Raw genomic sequence first — 20,903 nt, forward strand, 5'->3', positions numbered from 1 at the left:
TACAGTTCTCAACCTTATGGCGCAAGTCTATGATGTCGCAGCCTGACTTGTCACAGAACCTGAAGACTCTGTTTCAGCTCTTACACTCAACTCAGAATCAAAGGACCTCAGACAGTTCTGGGGACAACGCTGCAAATTGTGAGCTTTGTTGACACTCTATGCACAAGGCTTGTCATCTCAGCCTTCTCTGCCTGTCGCTGGAATGACCTGAGTATGACAGAACCAACATGACAGGCGTCATTTCTGTCAGTGTGTTCTACAATCTTCAGTTGGTTGCACCCCGTTTCCAGAAAAACTGAAAATAAATTGAATAATGACTATGTTTGAATTTTAATTTACACCATTAATAACCTGATTTCTTCAATTTCTACATTTTTCATATGTGTTCGAGACTGTGAAGAAGAGATGTCATCATTAATTTCAGAATATGGATAAAATTATGGTAAAAGTAATCAGTCATAATTTTATCGATTAAACTGAAGTTTCCAATTTTGAAATGAAATTTTCAAACGTGTTTAATGCATATAGCAATGTATATAGAAAGTAATAGTTAGTTAAGTACTCCACATGCTGTATGTAAATTTAGTTGATAGTTGGTTGCTTATAACAATAAAAGAATTGCTTAGAAATTGACAGTAGTGGTGTAGCAGTGATGTTAATGGTGGAGACTGTAACAGCTACAGGGACTCTGATGTATATGACTACAGAATAACTGCATTTTCAAAGGCAGATTACATGATTAAGATGAGCTCAGTTGCACACAACACATTCACAATTAATTTCACAATTATCTAAGTTAGTAGAAAAAACTGTAAAGTATGGACAAATCCAAACATTTTATAAAACATGTTATTGCACCAGCAGACCTGTGCTAACTATATCTAAATCAGATTTCCTGTCATCTGTGTGAGCACTAGAACATATTGTCAGAAGCTTAGGAAATAATATGCTTATCAACGTCATTTTCTGTTATGCATACATTCTCCCACTATCGCACTGTGTGAAACGAACTATCAATGTTTTTCGATTCATTGGATACAAGAAAATTTTCTAGTATTAACCAAATAACAAAATACTGACTCTTTTACATACTATCATTTTGCGAAAACTTAAGTTCAATGTATCAAACTGATTATGAATTGTTTGGTGTGTCATGACTGGTTACTCACAATATACATAGATATGACAATGGATCTGTTATGGTCTGCCTGTAGCTGATTCATAACTGTATAAAAATATTTGTAATATCTGTATTATTTCTTAATCCAGTGTAAGCTTTTATTGTGTCTGTGACTGGTTTGATGAACCACATATAAAATAGAAATGTTAAACATACCAATAAACTGAGTGTAGTGCATAAAGACAATTTCCAACATGGAATAATGTACTGCCACTATATAAAATATATTTATTCTCAATGTTTTTGGGATGTAGCTCTCTTTCCAATTTTAGCAATTTTAGCAATTTCAGCAATGTGCAGTCTAAAATACACAATATGGAAAACATCAAATGAATAAATTTTTCAATGCAGTACTTTCCAGTAAAGAGTGGCAGGCTCCTTAGTTTTGGAACATCATAATAACTACAACCAATTAAGCAAACATAGCCTATTTATTATCAAATTGTGATGTGAGACTAATAAATGCAAAAAGTTTTTCAACTGAATCGTTTTCTTCGAATTGCTTGGTAAAGACTGCTTAGTGAAACAAATATGACAGTCATAAAAGAGTAGTTTTCAATTTTTTATGAAAAGTAAGACTTTTACAAAATACTGATACCAGAAATTTATGTGAGTTTACTTGATTTGGACAATAATATTTTTTAAAGGACAGCATATATAAAGTCAGTTCATATAAGTCTCTCCACTCTCCATTTTGTATAACCTGCCTTGCCAGAATCTCTGTATGTATCAACAAACCAGTAACACTGTGAGCTCATCTAGTATGAGAAAGCATAGAAGTTGTCTAATGTTTGGACTCCACCACCTGAGCTACTAAAATACTAGTCAGAAAGTTATTTTAATTAAAAAATACGGATTCTACAGTCCTAATCGTCTACATTGAGTAGAAAAGAAAAACGTACATTTCAGATACATAATAACTATTTGAATAATTAACAAGAAGCATTTGAACAGCTACAGTTTTGTAAAACTTTGATTAGGTATATTGAGAAACCAATAACGAACTGTACCACCCACGGATCTAGTGATAAAGGTTGTGCAATAGTAAATTAATGGGCAGTATGAGCAAGTCAGTAGGATGAAAATAAAACTTATAGTTGTGTACACTTATCTATGCAGGCATATGAAACTAAAAATAAAGCATATAATTACAAAGTGAAACCTTACACAGGGATGCCATCGGTACCAATCAAATTTTGTTTTCATTGTGTTAATACATGTTGCACAATAATGTAACTGCAGTTTCGACCATATCTACCAAACATATTTCCTTAGATAGCTTTTTGAGCCAGTTGTGTTGTGTCTAAATGGGTGAATTGAGATACCATGGCATGCAGTTGGAATTTTGGGAAGGCAAGTGGCCGACACCACAATTTTTCGAGCTCCCAACATCTTACGAAATTGTTTCAGTGTTATAGGCTCATATGTCTGTATTACAAACAACACAGATTCAAGTGAAATGACCAAATTAATCAAATAAAAAAAGTATAAGGATACAAGATATTTCAAAGATCTACAACTGCAGAAGTTTATAAGAACTATAATTAATAAACCACAAGAAAACAAATGGCAGATCTATATAGTGCATACTAGAGCACTGCTTCTGCATGATGTAACTGCATTTGTAGCGCTCGCTGCCCATCACTCGGTATTATAAAGGCAACAGCAAAGTGTTCCTGTCACACAGATAAGGAAATATGGAGGCTATACATCCTTCATCATTATGTGCTGGCACTGATGCCTGCTACTTTTTTCTGAAAATAATAGTACCTATTGATTTGTGGTATCGAGATAATAAAAATCGGTACCACAGCTACAATAATAACCAAAGTAGATACAATTTCAATAACCAGAACAATAATGAATAGGAACTGAAATGTGTTCATGTAGACAGAGGTAGGACAGGAGGAAGGGGTAGCAGCCGCAAAAGAGAAACTAACAATGACAGAATTTGTGAAAAACACTTTTGGAAAAACAGGTCCACAACAATAGAGGAACAAAATGCTGTGGGAAGTAGTGTTCTACTCCATCAATAAAAACAATGTTAATATGGTCATAATGATGGGATAACCAGTAACTGACAAACTGAAGTATCTGAATACGAGCAAGTTCTCACAGAAAACAATGTGATCAGTAAACATGGCTAATAAAATCGATAGCGAATGAAAATTTTTGGTGCTGTCGAAGCAACACAAGGTTCGGCATGTACAACTAATAGCCCAGCGTCTGGAGGCAAAGAATCAAATTGTCTCCATTAAGGAAGTCGAAGCAGTAAGTTATGTTATGTAAAGGCTGACAGAATTAGGTAAAACATATGATGGGTTAGAAGAGTGGGAGAGGAATATGAAAGTAAGATTTGGTGGGAGGAGAGTTCTGAACACGCTGAATAATGATAATTGTCAAGTGTGTGAGATGAAGGGGGCAAGCAGTCTGAGAGAGATGCTAAGCAATATAGATGAAGAGGATCAGTGTATAATGAGTAATGTTGATGAAATTAATAATATGGAGGAAGGGACACGTGGAATGCAGATGAGTAGAGGTTTTGTTGAAACCGTTTGCTAGTTAGTTGAAATTGGCTATTTGAATGGACAATTGTGAACTGTAATACATGGAAAGAATATATAGATTCTGAGAGCCAAATGAAATTAGTAAGCGAAACAGTTGATTACAATGTATAGGAAATCAAGGTAGATGTAGTTCACTCAGAGGACAGCAATGAGGAGAGCGAACCTGCCCATAAAGTTAAATACATCTAACTTAAAATGTATTTGTTATACAGAAAAGCAAAGGAACAGCGAAAGGCAGAGAAAAAGTTTTTTTAACAACACGACATTTTGTAGAGTTTCTGGAGGAAAATGCTATCAGTATAGGTTATAGCTTACAGATTAGAGATTTCTGACTCTGTATTCATCTGAGACCTGGATAGTGTCTTAGGAAAAGAATTTAGTGTCAGAATTACAATCTACAACGACGTTGACGATTTATTGGTAGCGTCTTCTTCATGGGGGGAGCACTGCGAATTATTAAATGAGGTTTCCAGTTATGATACCTGTGAATGAAGGTTTGAATGAAGGGTCTGAGTGTCATCATGTTAGAACTACAGACATGATCTCTCCTCTGACGACGAATTTACAACTGTAGTGGAAAATGTTTCAAGTACATCCCTGAAGAGAAGGAGGAGTTGCGTAACATCGTGCTTAATAACAGAGAGATATTGCCAGACAAACCTGGTTGTGCACAGATTTTGAATACAAGACTGAAACAATGCCCCATAAGTCATTTTAACCAGTTTATTAGATACCATTATCTAGGAAAAGTCCACTCGTTTTGGTAAACAAAAGAGATAGTAGTGTCAGAATCATGACAGGTGCACATGTTAGACAAAAAGTTGAAAAAGTTTCGAGATGTGCAGTACATGGCTTGTCTCGATTTGAAATATGTCTCTGGAACAAGAATCACAAAAACTGACAACTTTCCTATTTGCAGGAAAATGTTATTATTATAGAGTTATTCCTTTTGGATCAAATATTTCCGTCTCAGTATTCATTTGAGCCCTGGTTAGAGTCCTTAGAAAGAACTTAGTGTCAGAGTTAGAATCTACGTTGACGATTTACGGACAGCTACTTCTTCATGGCAGGAGCACTTTGAACTATTAAATGAGGTTTTCCAAGCACTAAGATGTGATAGTGAGCCGTGGTAAAAATTGCGCGTTGTATGAAGCAGTCGTCCTCCGTTTCTGGCGGTGGCGCCACTGTGACAATCGCAGCTTTGGTGTCTCCCTCTGGAGGGAAAGGGGAAAGGTTGCCTCTTCACGTGCATTTAAGGGGCGCTATGAGCTCGCCAGTTGGTCATTCTGGGTGAGTCTGGAGTCAGTCTGGGGTCAGTCTCTCGTCCCCAGCTTGCTAGCCTGTCTCTCGTCCGAATTTGTGGCGCAGTGAGAGGACTCGAAGAGTGGTCGCCCGGTCGGGGGCTTAGTTCCTGAATCTGAGTCTGCGCGTTACGCCGCCAGTCTGTTCGAGCTGCTCAGGCAACGGTCATTGGCGGTTGGATCGATCGATTGGTTGGTCGGTCGCGCACTGAGACACAAGATGACTTGTCCGTCTTGAGCGTCGGCGCATGTGAGATCGGCACGTGAGTCCAGTGGGCCGCGCCAGATAGCGAGGGGTAGTGGCTTCGCGGCCGGCATGAGAGCAACAGGAGTGAACCCACGACATCGGTCTGGCCGGTTTATTTAAATGGTCATTTTAGTATATAAAGTTGCCACCCTTCCACCATAGGACTTTTCTTAGAAGTTAAAATCAAGATGCGCCTTTGGTGGCAAGTTAATCTTTTAATTTTACTGTTTTGTACCATTTCCATCCCTCCTAAAGGGTGCATAGTTTGTGTGCTTGTGTGAATTGTTAAAACTTTTACTGTAAGTTAACCTGATGTGTTGCAGATTTGCACCAGTGTAGTCTTTCAGAGGTTGTTGTGAGCAGTCGTGACTATGGCTGTGTCAAAAGGGAGCGGCAAGGTTCTCAGCCCGAAAGCTCATACACTCACAAAAATTTGTTTCTTTCTGTCTCTGAATAAATTGTAACTTGATATTTAGAGGGTGCTTTCTGCTTATAATGTTAAATCTGTTTCTTAAAAAAAGGCTCTTAGGAACAACATTCACGTTTCTTAAAAGCAATTTCATTTTGATTTCATCAGTTACTCCCTGGCAACTACTTCCACGTGTGATTAAATGTGTTGATGTTCTTGACAAATCGCTAGTAAATAAAGTAAATTCTTACAAATATTCTCGGAAAGTAAATTCTCGGTTCAGATAGAAAGACACTGAAAATAAAATAATGTAAATTTGTAAAGAAAAAGATAGAATTTTTAGGACATATCATGACTTCAGGATAATAAGAGACCCACGAGAATTAGAGGTGAAACTCTCCACCACAAAGAACAAAAAAATTGCAGGTATTCCTAAGCCTTTGCAATTTCCTTCGTAAAAAATATAGAGGCAAGATTTTAATGATCCAGATTTGTGCAATTCATTGAAGAAAAATAGCAAATTTGTTTTGACCAAGAAATGTCAAATAGCATACCACAAGGGGGACCGATTTGTGTGGTTATGATATTGCAGATCATATTTTCAAAGAAGCAGGAGACGGTGAGAACAAGGAGTGCTGGTCTACAGCTTTCAAAAGTAGGCCTCTGAGAAAATATGAAGGGATTCATACTGTACTGAAAAAAAGCTGTAACTGTCATTGTGGAGATTCAAAAAATGTAAAGATTTCTTATAGTGGTACAAAGCTGTAGTATATACTGATCATAAGGCATTGGAATTTTTAAGAGCTGTCTATTATTGCAAGACAGACTGATGAGATGGGCGTTGTACGTACAACAATTTGACTACAAACCATGCCATGTAAGATTTGTAGACAACAGTGTAGCTGACACACTGCCAAGTCTACAATATGATCAGGGTAAAATTCAGAGGGAATATTTAAAATAATGTATTTCACGGCTGTCGATGGGGAAAAGAAAATAGAAACCATATGTAGGAACATACAACGTCATTACCAGCACATGGATGAATGTTTGAAGTCAGTTAAGACTGATTTTGCTGCCAAGGATGAACAAGGTGACAAGTTGTGGAAATATTATGAGATCTATGATGGTTCACTACACTCACAAAAGAGTATAGATAGGGAAGAACGGTGTGTAAAATGTCCAGACAACCATGTATCGGAGTTAATTGAGTATTTTCACTTAGCTTTTGGTAACTGTGGTACGAAAAAGAGTCTAGGCAAAATAGCTGAATCAACAAGTTTTGACAAAACGAGCAGGAGAGTGGCTGAAAGAGCACAAATATGTGATAGATTTCAAAAGGTGAAAAAGGCAAATGTAACTAGTTATGGTTGCGTCCAGAGCAGTCAACCTAAACGTAATTTAGAGATCCTGGCAACTGATCTTTATGGTCCATTACCTCGTCAACTGATACTTTTGCATACTTTATGGTCGTGTGGGATACCTTTTCAAAAATTGTGAAACTGTATACATTATATAAGAACACAGGTAAAGCAGTATTTAGTGATGTGAGAGATAGTGATGTTATCTGATAATGGACCCCAGTTCATATCCAAAATTTGAAATGAAGGTATGAAGGAAAAAGGTGTAGAGCTTATTCACATATAGGCGTACCACCCATCAAGTAACACATGAGAATGCAAATCAGGCAGATATTTCAGATCATCTGATCAAATAACCATAAGGCATGGGGTAAATGTTTAGGTAACACTGAAAAAATTATGAATTCCGTGTATTATGAAAGGACAGGTTTTACATGTAATGAGATTATGTTCGGTGTTAAATTGAAGAGTATAATAGAAGAACTGATTAATCTGCCATCACAACGAGACTTAGATGTTGTGCAAAAGAAAGAGATGTTGAGAGAAAAGATGAAAAAACATGCTGAGGCACGAATTAAAATACATGATAATAATCTAAAACACAATTAATAAAATATTCTGGGCTATTTTTCCCTGGTCTAAGTGACTTCATTTCAGAACCCGACATTTCGTCCCCATCTGTGGAGGACATTTTCAAGGAGTATCATAGCTTTCTTGAATATCCGATTCACACCCTGGCTCACTACTGACTACAGCAAGATTTCGCTTCCCCGAGCTTCCGCCCAGTGGCGTGACATCACATGTTTTGAATACGCAAGCAAAACTGGCCGTTGTCGACTGCTGTCGCCCCTGTTACTATAATCCCATGGTGGAAGACTGGCGCACATCTTCTTCAGCACCGGAACCCAATTTCGTTGAATTTCACGCGCTTCTCCATCCTATTAAAATTCCTGGGGTGCTTCACAATCTCTGTTCACAACCACAGGTGGAAACACAAGCGGCCAAAGACACTGGTAGCTAGGGCATAGCCACCTGTGGTAAACTAACATGCACAAACAGCGACAAACGTAGGTAAGCCCTTGCAAATCAGCAACACTGACTGGCAACTACTAGCTGCTACTAGAGCCGATCAACAGGCCACAGCAGGGACACCGACCGAGCTCGCCCACAGGCGCACAAACAAACTGCCAACATTCCCTCACACTGTGTCCCCGGTATATGACCTATCGGACACAAGATCGGTAACAAACCTGTTACAGGTTGATGACGCTGAACGAGGACTCCGTACCAGCACCCAGCGCCAGCCGCCGAGCAGCACAAACGCACAACGTCAAGGTGTCGACAAGCATGATACCCACTACTAACAAAGCCTATCCTTGCACAACCTATCACAGGCAGCAAGAAAACCGCTACTGCTCTTACCACCCGACCTAACTATCGCAGAGGTTTTTTTCCCTTGGCTCTTGCCCTGGCACTTTTTTTCCTCTGCCCTTAAAACCGCTACCCTTCATCAGATTTCGACCAATCTATCTCCAGATGAGCGCGTATTAATGGTTAATCCTAACCAGACGTACGGAAACATCGCAGTACCCACATCCTACGAAACCTCACTTTAGTGGACATTAACCCTTATGCAGAGATGGCAGTAGACCTTTTGTGTTGGCCATCATGCCGGTGTATCTCATTGTATCTGATTGTGGCTACCAGTACTTGAGTCTGGTCAAAATTAATGTGGTGGTCTCCTGGCTGTAAAACATGTTCCGCAACAGTTGATCTGTCAATCTCCTCTCTTCTGCAATTCCCCTTGTGCTCTTCGAGTCGTTTTACAGCCAGGAGACCACCACATTTATTTTCACCGGACTCATGTACTGGCTGCCACAAACGGATGCCACAAAAGGCTATACAGAGAGGCCATAGAGATTGTGAAGCACCCCATGAATTTTAATATGAAGGAAGAGGGCGTGAAACTGAATGAAATTTGGATTCCAGTGCTAAAGGGGATGTGTACCAGTCTTCCACCATGGGATGAAACTAAAAGCGGACAACGACAGTCGACAACGGCCAGTTTCGCACGCATGTTTAAAACATGTGACGTCTCGCCACTGTGCGGAAGTTAAATTTTGCTGTAATCAGTAACGAGCCGGAAAGTGACTTGGACATTCAACAAAGCTACGGCCCCCTTCCAAATGTCCACCACACATGGGGACGAAACGTCTGGTTTGTAAATGAAATCCCTTAGGCCTTGGCATAATAGCCCAGAATATTTTATCAATTAAGACAATTCAGGCCTTGAAAGTTTATGTTTCACGATAATCTAAAACCAGTGAAATTCACAATAGTTGATAGTGTCCACATGAAAACTCACGAAAAATCCAGCGAGATAGACAGTTAAATATCTAAATTCAAGTTTATTTATAATAGGCCATTTAAAAATGAAAACGTTTTTCACCCTGATTCTTTCTGTCTGATATACCCTCAGTAAGGTAGGAGATTAGGTGTACATAATGTAGAGTGCTTGAAACCTAACCGCCGGCCATGGTGGTCTCGCGGTTCTAGGCGCGCAGTCCGGAACCATGTGACTGCTATGGTCGCAGGTTCGAATCCTGCCTCGGGCATGGATGTGTGTGATGTCCTTAGGTTAGTTAGGTTTAAGTAGTTCTAAGTTCTAGGGGACTGATGACCACAGATGTTAAGTCCCATAGTGCTCAGAGCCATTTGAACTATTTTTTTGAAACCTTACCAGAGCAGAGATAATTAATGTTTATGTAACTTGTAAATAATCAAAAAAATCAATGACTAAAAGACATTAACTTTATCATTAATAATCGGTAATTCCCAGGTCATACTGAAATACTAAATGCTATACTTATGATATCAAAATATTTTTCTGATTTTATTTTGTAACCAGTAAACAAGAAGATTAAATTGATATTAATTAGCTCTAGAAGACATATTGTATACATAATTAGTGACTTCAGATAAACTTAGACTTGTCATTTTAATTCCATTTAAAACTTAAATAGATGGACATTCGCTAGAGCATAGAAATGCGATGGTTAACTAGCAGAAGAACAGAAGAATGAAAGAAATTAGATATGAAAAGATGTGCCAATGGACATAGATAACGTGCAGACAGAAACAGAGGCTGAGGAGGAAGTGCACTAGACAGTACATCACTACTGTGTTTTCTATTTTCAGGAGAATGAAATCTTTGAGAAAATAATTTTTTTTGTAAAATGTGTGTGTAATACATATGTGAGCATGTAACATCAAAAATGGAAATACTGATTATACATTTTTGTGTGGATGCACATGGTGTCAGTGCTGTGCATATAAGTTTCATGATATGCTTTGATTAATGGTAATTCATGATTAGTATGACAGGAGACATTGCTTTTAACCAAGTGCAATTACACACTTTATTTGATTTGCAATTGCTTCTGCATGCTCGATAGCCACTGGCAAGTAGTCTCAGCATCCCCCCCCCCCCTGGCAGACATAGCAAGTGAACATTGCTTTCTTTCTAGCCCTGAACGTTATCTGCCTAAGGGGCTCCATAACACACTTAACATTGATTGACTGCAGCCACCAGAACTTTCAGCTGTTCACAGACTGTGGCAGCTCCTCCTAAGTGCACACACAGCATGTACATATCCTACCCATCCTAGCAAGACTAACTGAAGAAGTGAACTATAAAAGCAATCAATCCTTGATATGCTACTTGATACCCTCCTGATGTATCACCATGGATACTGATGCATTAAAGAGTCACGTAGCTGGTTGTTCAGTGGCCAACATTTGCGCTAAGGAATGAATGAATTTACACTTACAAAAACGCGAGATTAACCCTCTTACATAGGGAGACATTCACGAAATTTAGTAAATATGCTACGTGGAAAACACAGAAAAGGATAAACATTTTACTTGACATTCTGTAGACACACCCATACCACCACAGCTGAGAGCTGGAGCATGACTGACTGGCTTACTAGACGAACAGATGGTTGCTTCCCATACAGAACAAATGACCAACTACTGTGCTACAAACTGACTGAATTTACACTTACAAACACGAGAGATTAATTATTTCAAACAGAGAAACACACACGAAATTTAATAAATATACTACGTGGAAAACACAGAAAAGGATAATCACTTAACATGTCGCAGTATATTGTTGCGTGTCAGCAATGTTATTTCTCGAAGTTGAAGTCTTAAGCAGAATCTGAAAATGTTTAAATTTTTGACATGGCGAGGGGGGGGGTACTATTATTACACAAACAACCACAATAGTAATGCTTAATACATATTTATTCATCTTTCTTACAACACAGACCTGTATGCAACAGCCTTAATATTAAGTGTCTACTCTCAGCAACATATAGAGAAGAAGTAATACTCTAATGTCCGCTCTTGGGCAGCTTTTTACCAAGAAGACATCAGAGTTTATTGCACAATTTATACACACAGTCACTACTGCACATTGTTTATTCTTTGCCTAGGTAATTACAATTTATTCCCAATTACTTTCACATGAAAGCGACCATCGCATTTTCGTCTTAACACATATTGAATATAATATTCATATGTCACACATACTGTTCTGCACAGTTCTACATGTAATAGATTACATTATTGCATATGTCGATCCATATAGCGACATTATAAAGCCCCATGGAATGCTAGAATCATATGTTTGTAGTGTTAATGACTAGCATTTCACATTACTGTGAATGTTACATTTTGATTTGTAATTCATTTCAGTGTTAGATTCCACCTTTTGAAACATTCATTCACATAATGTGCCATTAGACAAATGATTTTTAATAAGTTTTTTAATCACGTTTATTTGACACTGTGGCTGCACAAGGGGGTGCATTTATTTGGAGCTTATCTTTGGTTTGTTGCAGCTGTGGGCATGGTCCACATGTCTGTACATTTTCTTGGCGATAACATTGGCTTTGTGCTGTCCCATTTGGGCTAGGTCACTGAAAACCCTAGCGAAATCCAGGACAGAGCACCAGACTATCCCACTTTAATTTTCAGACTTCATATGTTACAAAAATACACAAAATTTATAAATATATAAATTTAATATCATATATACATTTGTAAATAGTTAAAGCATATATGGCTATATTTAGATGTTATATCGTTGTGGAATGGAAACTTATAACTGTTGGGTATTATTGTTGTGTACAGAACCAGTTCTATTTTTATTGTTAGTCTCATATTTCATGTCATTTATACTTTTCTCTTTAGTCCATGGTAGTGATGCTTTTGATCCTTCATTATGACAGTGCTTGCACAGTTTGCCACACATCCTTATGTTCACTATTCACATTAAGCAATGCACGGTTTTGTCACTAGTAGGCACTAACTTAGTGTCCAGCTACAGGTTACTGACTGCATACTATACACTATTCTGCAAATATCTTTCACCGCAACCACACAATGTTTATCTTTTAATGTCCATCAGGAAGCAGAAAATTACACTGTTGCTCATGTAGCAACTCATGTCAATTCCAAAATTATCAACCATGTAATGATACCTATAGTACCACTGTCAGCTTTTGTTTAACTTGTTCCCATTACACTCTTATATCACACCTTTACTGTCCTACATTTAAACTAATGTATCACTGGACAGTCTATTTCAAACCTTCATTGCCTTTCTCATTTGTTCTTTTCATGCTTATATTGCCGCTTAGTCACAGTCTGTATTTTGTACTAATGAATGTTCAATCTCACTCATTGCTGTTACTAACCACTGTTCATAAACAGTTTCAGTTACACACATTTTCCTTATTTACTATGTCACCAACACATTTTGTACAAAGTTCATGTTAGTTCACAATTTTGGTTCAAGTTGCATGTCAAATTACAAGTTTCTTTTTATGTAATCTCATTTATATTATGGTATATATTCTGCATATACAACAACAGTATATGGATCCAGAGTTCAGATAGTAACTATGCAGTGCCATGTTTTGGTGAGCTAAGTATTGACTGATGTCATTGTCAATTATTAATATAACATTTTCCATTGTTTAATGTATTAAACCACATTTGAACCATATTTGACCGGGGATTTGTATTTTTTCGCATATCTGGTCTGCCTGAAGACCAGCGTCTTGTGTGACATCATTGTGATCAAGGTCATTATGTTGAAGATTGAACAAAGAGTGTTTCTTGTGGAGCATATGTTCTGCAATAGAGACAAGTTTACCTCAGCAGTAGAAGCTGCACTTGCACTGAAGTTTCCAGAAGTGAAGATGCCTAACCACAATGCTGAACGGAACCTCATCACCAAGTTTCGAAAGACCTGTAGCGTTCATAATGCTCCAAAATCAGGCAGGCCATACCCAACCACATCTGAGGAGAAGGTGGCGGAGGTGCAAGATATGATGCGGCAAAATCCAAAGAAATCGGTTAGACGACTAGCTTAGCAGGCCAGCATGTCTGTGGGCTCCGCTCAAAAGATTCTCTAGACATCACTGTCCACGTATCTGTACAAAATGTTGGTCTTGCATGAACTGAACGACACCAGTCACCTGGCAGGTGTGAACTTCTGCAGTTGGTTTCTGTCAGGAATCGTTAGCGCTAGGATTTCACCTGGAACAAGTCCTGCCCACTCACCCCCAGTTTTCCCGGTCTTTGTTTGGCGCCTGGGCATCATTTCAGTTGACCGACGTGGTTTACCGCGTTCAGCTGCACTTGGAGTGAATGTTAAATTAATATCTTGCTAGGTCTTAAATTTTGCCAGATAGTTAAAAGCTGTGCCAAGTACTTCCACAGCAAACATAAGAGAAAACAATTTAACACTGAATTCTTTAAATAAGAGAACTCAGTATTCAGATGAATAGCCTATGAAGAAACATACTTCTGTGTGAGAAAAAGCACCCAAAGCTACAACAGGAAAAACCTACCCTCAAAGAATAATTTGCTTGGAGAAAGAGGAACCACAGTATACTTGACACTTAAGTTTCAGAACTCAGACAGTATATGTGAAACAAGCACCAATTTCACTATACTTCCCAATGGCATCAAAATTACTTTATTCTTGCTAGATCGATCCAAGCTGTTTTTGCTTGTTATTCACTGAATAGTTTTGCGAAAAATATTAGGGATGGAAGAAGAACTAGCACAGCATGAAGGATTTTTTACAGCCTTGAAACACTGCAGCATTTATTTCCTCCATAACTTCCCTGTGGCAAACATACACATCACCATTATTATTTATAAAAAAATTAAGAAATTAATAAATCTTTTGGTTTAAAAACAGGCAGAACAAAGAATAATGACAGGTTATTTTCCTGAGACACTAATCACACAGAAACAGCCATAATTCTTCTTAAACTCGTTTATAATGCGCAGATATGGCATTGGAAGAATTTACAAGTTAAAATTCACCCATTAACCATGCAAATACTAACGAAATATGGCACATAAGCAAATAATTTAGTGCTCTCATTAGGCATTTCTACTTTATGCCATTGTAATATTCTTTAATTTTCGTAATCTCCTATTAGGGCCAACATAAACAAAACGACTTTCACTTATTTCTATATAACGTTGATTTTAGAAACAGAGTTAGTCGACTGCATCCTTGTCTTTACTACCGACATGACAGATTCAAGACCATTGTTTTTGCATACCACCCACAAGGCGATGAACTTTTTAAAGGATATCTTCGGTAACTGCATCATCTCTCAAGGACTCTGGCCTTCACATTAAGCTGACTTATCTCCAACAGATTACTTTCTATGGGGTATATATACAGGGTGTTACAAAAAGGTGTGGCCAAACTTTCAGGAAACATTCCTCACGCACAAAGAAAGAAAATATGTTATGTGGACATGTGTCCGGAAACGCTTACTTTCCATGTTAGAGCTAATTTTATTACTTCTCTTCAAATGACATTAATCATGGAATGGAAACACACAGCAACAGAACGTACCAGTGTGACTTCAAACACTTTGTTACAGGAAATTTTCAAAATGTCCTCTGTTAGCGAGGATACCTGCATCCACCCTCCATCGCATGCAATCCCTGATGTGCTGATGCAGCCCTGGAGAATGGCGTATTGTATCACAACCGTCCACAATACGAGCATGAAGAGTCTCTACATTTGGTACCGGGGTTGCGTAGACAAGAGCTTTCAAATTTCCCCATAAATGAAAGTCAAGAGGGTTGAGGTCAGGAGAGCGTGGAGGCCATGGAATTGGTCCGCCTCTACCAATCCATTGGTCACCGAATCTGTTGTTGAGAAGCGTACGAACACTTCAACTGCAATTTGCAGGAGCTCCATCGTGCATGAACCACATGTTGTGTCGTACTTGTAAAGGCACATGTTCTAGTAGCACAGGTAGAGTATCCCATATGAAATCATGATAACGTGCTCCATTGAGCGTAAGAAGCACAGTATATACTGACGAAATTAAATGAGCTCTAACATGGAAATTAAGTGTTTCCGGACTCATGTCCACATAACATCTTCTCTTTATTTGTGTGTGAGGAATTGAGGAATGTTTCCTAAAAGTTTGGCCGTACCTTTTTGTAACACCCTGTATATACGTGTGTGTGTGTGTGTGTGTGTGTGTGTGTGTGTGTGTGTGTGTGTGTGTGTGTCATCCTTCAAAATTGAAAGCATATCACACACATGATGGCATGACTCCATCTCTGTTAGTTTCTTTTTCTTTACTTACTCTTGTCTGTTATTTTTGTCCATGACAATGCATAAGAAGACCCATGGTGTTTCTAAAGTACTGAGTATTTGCACACCTGTTCACCTTTCCCTCAGTCAGCTATCTCGTCTCTTCTTGTTCATTATTCGCAATTTGTATAAGTAGTGCTTGCATATAACAGCATTAAAAATGGCTATCTTTCTACTACTTTAAGCAATTATCATTCAATTGAAAAATTTAAATGCTTTTGAAGAAAAATTTTGCTCTTAGGAGATGATTGCTTATCTTATCTTAATCAGGTTTTCTTCATCAAACTTGACATTACTTACACTCATTAACTCATGGCACATAATTCTTTGAGTGAAGCGGACTGTACTGCATAATTTTCATTCTACACTACAAATAATTATTTGATCTTATATACAAAAAAGATAAAAAACTTTAACCTCCTGGTTTCTTACCACTAAAATAAACGGAAAAATAATTCTGGCATTGCCCATATACTAAGAATACAAATGAAATGAAATAAGAAAATGTATAGACATCTATTTACTATACACGAATGTTGATCATTGGATGCATTTTTATAAATCTTTTTATGTGTATAAACCCTTTGTTTTATCGTTCTCTATATGTCTAAGTAGTCAGCTGCATTCATGCAATATGCTGTCTCATATGGCCATGAGTAAAGCAGTTGCCATTTTTTGTATTTCTTATTGAATACTGATGACTTAGTGTGCGTTTTTAGTAGAACACAGTCACCTATTTGTGACAGCTGATTTTCTCTTATTTGTCAATCAAATTTTGCTTTCCTAACTTGTGCACACTTTGTCAAGTCAGCAAAAGTTCAGATATTTTCCTTCTCTGGCTCTAACTGGCCTAGGTAGTTTGGGTAATGGTGTTAGTCATTCACTTGTTTCATCTGTGTCCAGCATTACCTCAGCTGAGACGTGACCTATGCTGAATGTGGCAAGTTATTATTAATATTTTCGAAGATCAGTGCATAAGCTGTTCATTTTTTGCTGGTTTGGAGCATACATGCGCATGGAAGGATTGAATTATTTAAATATCTGTTGCACTGGACTGGACTGAGGATAGAAACTGAATATTAATATATGTTTGCTTTCTTATTCATTGAGGAATGTCTTCTACTTAAATCCTGTGATGCAGATCACTGTCAATCGCTTCACTACCAGAAAAGTGCATAACACTACTTCTTTACCAATTATTATTGCAATCTGATGTATCTTTGTATGCTTCACTCTGTTAACTTTTGTCCTAATTGGCTATCTCATTCTTTGTCACGTTCTGTTCACTTCTATTCTAATTGTTTATCCCATTCTGTTTGTCTTTGTTCACATTGTCTTTCCTGATTTGCTAGCTGTCTCTCACATTCTATACCTCATTGTCCTTGTCTTTACATCTTCAACTTTTGTAGTCCTGTCTTCCTCAGTTGCGTATAATATTACGGTATATTGATAATTTTTACTTATGGACCGTCTGACAGCAACTGAGTAAAACACAATTTTAGTGCCATACGCGTTTCGCCTTTATTATCTGCAAAGCATCATCAGTGGCCTGGAATATGTACATATGTTAGCTATTTTATGTACATTTCTGTCACTGTACCTATAGGTTATAAACAGTTCTGGTGGTTGGTATTTCCTATTAAGTAATAATGTTTTGAACTGTACTCACAGGTTGCATGGACAATTTCTTACATATTATGCTCCTGATGTATTTTTGGTGTTGTTCTTCTTCTTATGATCGCCAATTTGCGGTTTTTTCGACATTCCACAGCACTATGCACTGAACGCTTGTTTTAATGCAAACATTGCATTACAGTTCAAAACATTGCTACTTAATAGGAAATACCAGCCACCAGAACTGTTTATAACCTATAGGCATAGTGACAAAAATGTACATAAAATAGCTAACAAATGTACATATTCCAGGCCACTGATGATGTCTTGCAGAAAATAAAGGCGAAACGTGTATGGCACTAAAATGGTGTTTTAGGTGTTTTATTCAGTTGCTGTCAGACGGTCCATAAGTAAAAATTATCAATATACTGTCCTTGTCTTTGTTCACATTTCTATCTCGTTCTTCAAGTTCCCTTAAAAACTGTGAAATGGCATCCAGTGCAGATGTACACACAGGCAGAGTTTCTACACTGTTTGAATACAGTTCAATATTGCTTACATCAGGGATATTCCTTGGTGACAACACTCCTTAACTAGCTTTGTTTCCCATTTTTCTACCTAGCTTGACCATACTGAACAGTATGTTGGAGGATTGTCATTTTCGTAATCGCTTATGTTGGGAACTAGCTTTGTATTCCATTTTACTACCTAGCTTCATCATACTAAATAGTATGTTGAAAGACTCCTCACTGTTCTCATGCACAAAAATTATAATCACACAAGTAAAGTCACAGTCACTACGTGCAAGATGGAATGGACATTTAATTGTATGAGTTTAGAAAAAACATTTCAACTTGCTTACCTACACAAGACAATAAAATCTCTTGTCTTAATGTATTTAAGATACATATAAGTCATTATTGTAATTTAAAGAGTGCATGTACTGTGGTCCTAACCTTCTTTACATATCGTTTTCATACTTTTATCTGTTACTGTTCTTTTCCAAAAATTGCATAAGTCTCTTCTCAGAATCATTTTATATTATACATTCATTCTCTTCATAAATAAATTTCCTTTCCCTCAACAGTTCCCATGGGTTACATGTAAGAGAAAATACATAATAAGTAATACATAAATATATACATATGTACCAATTGCTCTTTATATTTTACATGTTACATATATTCGGATCCCACATTATTGGACGCTGGTTGTGTTATCCCTTTACTATTACCAAGTTGATAATTCTTTTTTATGCTTTAAAACGACCCTTTATACGTTATGTATATGCACAATCGTAATGGAGAGACATATAAGCAATAGCAAAAATGAAAAAAACGTATTTTATTTTTCCTACTGTTAATTGTGTTCACAATCTGTTAATTTAAATTTTCTTGTCTTGTATTTAATGCTTTAGGGCTTCAAATTACTTTAATGAATAAAATGCTTAATGAAATTACTTATATTGTTACATGAATACAGGCTACAGCCTATTCCTGAAATACCCATCAAGAAATTGAAAACTGACTTAAACTTACATTACTCTCATTCATTAATATGTTGAAGATTGTGTGTAATTTCCTTCCCATAGAACTGCACAGCCATTTTGCAATTTAAAGAAAATAAGTTGAATAAAACGGAAGGAGATGAAATTTGGCCATAACCAAATGGCAAAATACTTTCGTCTTTCTGTGTTATCATTTGCCAAAATCTCATTTCGATATCTCAAACCGCTAATGAAATATGAGGAATGTTGTGGATGTTTCACTCTGACTTTTCATATGCAGCATCATATTATGTAATATACATCAGACACAAAATCATATTGATCCCTATTTTTCATTGCAAACCTTTTCGAATTTCGCGCAATGTCTAACTACCACATAAAACTGGGTTCACACGCACATCTAATGTGGCACCACAGCTTGTGGCTTGCTGTAGTGGCATGGTCAACTACTGTTCACACAGGACATCACAAATTCTATGTAGTTTTACAGCTTTCAATATGGCGTCAATTGAAATCACATGGGCAGATATTTGATTTCATTTTTTTATTTGGTTCTGTGGATTACATATTGCACAAAGGGTGAACTAGTAACATAGGAAATAATACAATATTGTTTAATTTTGTGAATGATTGATTGCAGACAATGTACCTGCATTTTACTGATATACGTTAAAGTGAATGCTTCAAATAGCAGAATGAATTGAATTTTGTGAGTGTGGTTTCTTCTTTTTCATCTCCATTTCAGAAACTTGGAGTTTTTTCATTTACTGTCTGAAACTGTATTGTGCAAGTGTTTGAAAAATTTGTTGTGGACCATTTGTTATTTGGTTAGTGACTGTCAGCGATGTATCTTGCGTTGTGGAGTTGTTACCCTTGATCAGAATATCATTTGCAAATATGACTACTTTTGCTCTGTCCTTAATTGTAACTGGTTGATCATTAATGTAGATCAGGAAAATCAATGGCCCAATTATCGAGCCCTGGGGGATTCCATATTATACATTTCCCCAGTCTGCGTTTACTGTTACACCTGCCTCCATTAAGATAACTCTTTGCTTCCTGTTGTATAGATAAGATTCTAGTTACATCAAAGGTCTGTCTTTGATGCCATACTGTGGAAACTTTTTTAACAATATGTTATTATATATGCAATCAAAAGCTTTAGCAAGGTCACATAAAATCCCCATTGGATACCTTCTGAGATTTAATTCATCTAGCGTTTCATCTGTTAGGCTAAATACAGCTCTCTCTCTGTGGAGAATCCCTTACAAAAGCCAAACTGTGTAGATGTCAGCAAGCCATTTTGTGTCATATAGCCATAAATCCTGTCATATACTACTCTCTCAAATACTTTTGAGAACGCTGGTAGTAAATAGGTGGACCAATAGTTAAATAGTACATTCTATGCCGCACTTTTGTGGATGGGCAACACTGTTGCATATTTCAGTCTGTCTGGAAATGTGCCAGTTTTCATTAACTGGTTATATAAATAGCATAATACGTGAAACTTCTGGCAGATTAAAACTGTGTGCCCGACCGAGACTCGAACTCGGGACCTTTGCCTGCCACGGGCAAGTGCTCTACCATCTGAGCTACCGAAGCACGACTCACGCCCGTTACTCACAGCTTTACTTCTGCCAGTATCCGTCTCCTCTGGAAGCATAATACGTGATTGATTAAGTCTGCACATAATTTAAAATCCTGTTTGATATTCAGTCATATCCAGAAGATACAGAGGTTTTAAGTAATTTCATGATTTTTTAAAAATTTCTTTAGGAGTTGTGCTTTTCAGTTGAAGTGCTGTGTTTCGTGTGATTTGCATTTGATTTATTAGCTCTATGACTTCTGTGGGAGACTGTTTATTATGGTTCCCTGTTCGTTCAGCTATAGTGCAAAAAGGCTTGTTCAGATTTTATGTTCCTGTTTGTCTCTCTTTTTATTATGTTCCATATGGTTTTTACTTATTATGTGACTAGCTGTTTTTTCTGTGTAATGCATTTG

The sequence above is a fragment of the Schistocerca gregaria genome, chromosome 1 (genome assembly GCF_023897955.1).
Source record: "Schistocerca gregaria isolate iqSchGreg1 chromosome 1, iqSchGreg1.2, whole genome shotgun sequence".
Classification (NCBI taxonomy): domain Eukaryota; kingdom Metazoa; phylum Arthropoda; class Insecta; order Orthoptera; family Acrididae; genus Schistocerca; species Schistocerca gregaria.